Source organism: Macaca mulatta, chromosome 1, assembly GCF_049350105.2.
Source record: "Macaca mulatta isolate MMU2019108-1 chromosome 1, T2T-MMU8v2.0, whole genome shotgun sequence".
Lineage (NCBI taxonomy): Eukaryota > Metazoa > Chordata > Mammalia > Primates > Cercopithecidae > Macaca > Macaca mulatta.
Genome location: NC_133406.1, coordinates 86349633 through 86353805, shown reverse-complemented (window position 1 = coordinate 86353805; position 4173 = coordinate 86349633). Strand labels below are relative to the sequence as shown.

The 4173-nt window shown below is 56.7% G+C and overlaps 2 pseudogenes; both read right to left on the bottom strand.

The window, feature by feature from the left end:
* Window positions 1–1348: 1348 nt before the first annotated feature.
* On the bottom strand, window positions 1349–1467 carry LOC114674718 (5S ribosomal RNA; annotated as a pseudogene).
* Window positions 1468–3842: 2375 nt separating this feature from the next.
* LOC114674698 (5S ribosomal RNA) lies at window positions 3843–3961 on the bottom strand (annotated as a pseudogene).
* Window positions 3962–4173: the final 212 nt, after the last annotated feature.

Genomic DNA, 4173 nt, shown 5'->3' with positions numbered 1-4173 from the left:
TAGTGCGAGGTGCAGGTGCAAACACAGAAGAGAGAGGGGGAGGATGCTGGAGAGCAACAGTGATAGAGCCTTGGAGAGGGAGTGCCATGCTCCCTTAGCCAGGGCCCTTTTGAGCAAGCTGGGATGGGGTGGAGGGGGCTTGAGCTGGGCCAGAACAGGGTGGTCAGGCCGTCTATGCCAGAGGACTAACAGAGCGCTGAGACCAGTTTTGTCTTGGATTAATTGATTGCTTTGGAGGTGGGTTTTGTAGGCTTCTTCCTTTGGTGGCACCTCCCTGTTCTCTTGGCATGGTGCAGAGGGCCACTTGATTTGTAGAGTGCCCCCATCTGTTTGGTGGGAACCGTGGCACCGGGCGTGCCCACGGGGCTGGAGGCCTGGGTCTCTGGCGAGTCCTTGGGACTTGAGTTTAAAAGAGGTTGGTGGCAATGGGAATCTGGGTGGACAGGAACGGTTTTCCTGATGGCTGGCATAGCAATGTCCTTACCCCGGATAAAGCAGGCCCTGCCTACTGGAGCAGAGGTGTTGGCTGGCGTGTGTGGCACCCGCTGCCCCTGCCCGCCCCTTCCCCTGGTTTGGAAGATTGCGGCGGCGCCCGATGAGTGGATTGAATCTCCTGGGTGTTCTGGGAGAGGGAAGACACCGCGAATGGCAGGGAACCCATGCCTGCGCCTTTGGGGTCCAGCCTGCTGCCCTCCCAGGGTGGAGCCGCAGCGAGGCAGAAGTGGTGGGGTCCTGCAGCCCGGTGGTGCTTTGGTGGCGGAAACCCTGAAGGAGGTCCCAGGCTGTGGCATGTGTGTAGGCGGGTGACAAAGGGGAAGCAGTCAGGGGAGGTTGGGAAGCATGGCGACAGTAGGGAGAAGGGAGGGAGGGGGGAAGCCACAAAACCCTACAGCAGGCCCAGCGCCATGGATCACGCCTGTATTCCCAGTACTTTGGGAGGCGGAGGCGGGTGGATCACGAGGTCAGGAGATCCAGACCAGCCTGGTTAACACGGTGAAAACCCGTCTCTACTAAAACTACAAAACATGAGCCCGGCGGTGGAGGGTGACTATAGTCCCAGGTGCTCCGGAGGCAGAGGCAGGAGAATGGCATGAACCACGACTGCACTCCAGCATGGGTGACAGAGCGAGATTCTGTCTGGAAGAGAGAGAGAGAGAGAGAGAGAGAAAAGAAAAGATAAAATGATAGAAAGGAAGGAAGGAATAAACAAAGAGAAAGAAAAGAAAGATGGAAAGAAAAAAGGAAAAAACAAAGAAAAGAAAGAAAGAAAGCAAAAAAGAGAAGAGAGAGAGAGAGAAGGGAAGAAAGGACGGTGGGAAAGAAAGAAAGGCAGGAGAGAAAGCAAAAAAGCCCACAGCACACGGTATTCCCAGGTAGTCTCCCATCCAAGTACTAACCAGGCCCGACCCTGATTAGCTTCCGAGATCAGACGAGATCGGGCACGTTCAGGGTGATATGGCAGTAGACGCTGGCAAAAGCGCCTGGCTGCCCCAAGAGCCGAGCCTTGCCATGCCCACCAGCTTCCAGCTGGCACCACCAGTCTGGGGCCGCTGGCCTTGGATCGGGACCCCCGAGCCACTCTCCTGCGGTCTTCCCCCGGCTCCGGAGCTCCCAAGCTTCCACCACGTCGGACCCGCTCGGAACAGGGAGTGCTCACAGGTGTCAGGGCCCAGGGCCCACGATCCCCAACAAGACCTGGCCGGTGGGCAAGACCGTGTGGGGGGTTGGGGGTTGGGGGATGTACCTGCTTGGCCCCGGGCTGGCACTAGAGCCGGCAGCCTAATCCCCGGCGAGAAGGGCCGAGAGAAACCCAGACACACCCCATCACTACCAGGAGCAAATCCACAGCCCCACACACAGACACACCCGGGCGCTCGCGTGCGGGAACCCACACATGCGCGTGTGCACACACACAGACACACACACACAAAAACACACACACACATGCACGCACACACAAACGTCTTGAGGGAGAGCAAGGAAGAGATGGATGGAGAGATTGAAACCGAGGGAGGGAGAGAGACAGCGATTGAGAGAGACAGCGGAGGGGGAGAGGGAAAGAGACAGACAGAGAGGCAGAGAAAGAGAGAGGGACAGTGAAAGAGAGAGACAGAGAGACAGAGGGAAGGGGACAGAAGTAGCGGGAGGTGCAGGAGCAAACACAGAAGAGAGAGGGGGAGGAAGCTGGAGAGCAAGAGCGATAGAGCCTTGGAGAGGGAGCGCCACGCTCCATTGGCCAGGGCCCTTTTGATCAGGCAGGGATAGGGTGGAGGGGGCTTGGGGTGGTCCAGAACAGGGTGGCCAGGCCGTCCATGCGAGAGGAGCAACGGAGAGCTGAGACGAGTTTTGTCCTGGATTAATTGCTTCCTTTGGAGGTGGGTTTCGGGGGCTCCTTCCTTTGCTGGCACCTTCCTGTGCTCTTTCTGTGGTGCGGTGGTCCCCTTGATTTGCAGAGTGCGCCCGCCCGTTTGGCGGGGGCCATGGCACCGGGCGTGCCCACGGGGCCCCGAGGCCTGGGTCTCTGGCTTGTCCTCGGGACTTTAGTTTACACGAAGTTGGTGGCAATGGGAATCCGGGTGCACAGGGACAGCTTTCCTGGTGGCTGGCGAAACAATGTCCTTCCCCCGGATAAAGCAGCCCCTGTGTTCTGGAGTGGAGGTCTTGGCTGGCGTGTGTGGCACCCGGTGACCCTGCCCGCCCCTTCCCCCGGTTTGGAAGGTTGCGGCGGCGCCTGAAGAGTGGATTGAATCCCCTGCCGGTTCCTGGAGCCGGAAGGCTCCAGGAACCCGCGCCTGCACCTTTGGGGTCCGGCCTCCAGCCCCGCCCCCCAGGATGGAGGCAGGCTCCTGGCTGGGCGTCCTGGAGGCGGAAGCGGTGGGGTGCTGCAGCCCGGTGGTGCTTTGGTGGCGGAAACCCTGAAGGAGGTCTCTGGCTGTGACGGGGGTGAAGGTGGGCGATAAAAGGGGAGCAGAATCAGGGGAGGTTGGGAAGCATGGCGACAGTAGGGGGAAAGGAGGGAAGCGGGAAGCCACAAAACCCTACAGCAGCCCGGGCACGGTGGATCACGCCTGTAATCCCAGCCCTTTGGGAGACCGAGGCGGGTGGATCACGAGGTCAGGAGATCCAGACCAGCCTGGCTAACACAGTAAAACCCCGTCTCTACTAAAACTACAAAACATGAGCCGGGCGTGCTGGCGGGTTCCTGTAATCCCAGCTGCTCGGGAGGCTGAGGCATGAGAATGGCATGAACCCGGGAGGCGGAACTTGCAGTGAGCCGAGATCGCTCTGCTGCACTCCAGCCTGAGTGACAGAGCGAGAGTGGGTCTGGAAGAAAAAGAAAGAAAAGAAAAGAAAGAGAATGAGAGAGAGAAAGAAAGAAAGAAAAGAAGGAAAGAAAGATAGAAAGAGAAAGGAAGGAATAAACAAAGAAAGAGAGAGAGAAAGAAAGACAAGAAGGAAAGAAAGATAGAAAGAGAAAGGAAGGAATAAACAAAGAAAGAGAGAGAGAAAGAAAGAAAAGAAAGAAAGAAGGAAAGAAGAAAGGAAGAGGGAAAGAAAGAGAGAAAAAAGAAAAGAAGGAAAGAAAGAGAGAGAAAGAAAGAAAAGAAAGAAGGAAAGAAAGAAAAAAGAGGGAAAGAAAGAAAGAGAGAAAGAAAGAAAAGAAAGATGGAACGAAAGAAGAAAGAAAGAAAGAAAAAAGAAGAAAGAAAGAAAGAAAGAAAGAAAGAAAGAAAGAAAGAAAGAAAGAAAGAAAGAAAGAAAGAAAGGAAGGAAGGAAGGAGAGAGAGAGAAGGGAAGAAAGGACGATGGAAAAGAAGGAAAGGCAAGAAAGGAAGCAAAAAAGCCCACAGCTCCCGGTATTCCCAGGCAGTCTCCCATCCAAGTACTAAACAGGCCCGACTCTGCTTAGCTTCCGAGATCAGATGAGATCGGGGGCGTTCAGGGTGGTATGGCCTTAGACCCCGGCAGAGGTGCCTGGCTGCCACAACAGCCCGGTCCTGCCACGTCCACTGGCTTCCAGCCAGCACTGCCAGCCCGGGGCTGCCGGCCTCGGATCGGGACCCTCGAGCCACTCTCCCGCGGTCATCCCCCGGCTCCGGAGCTCCCAAGTTTCCGCCACGTCGGGCCCGCTCGGAACAGGGAGTGCTCCGAGGCGACAGGGCCCACGATCTT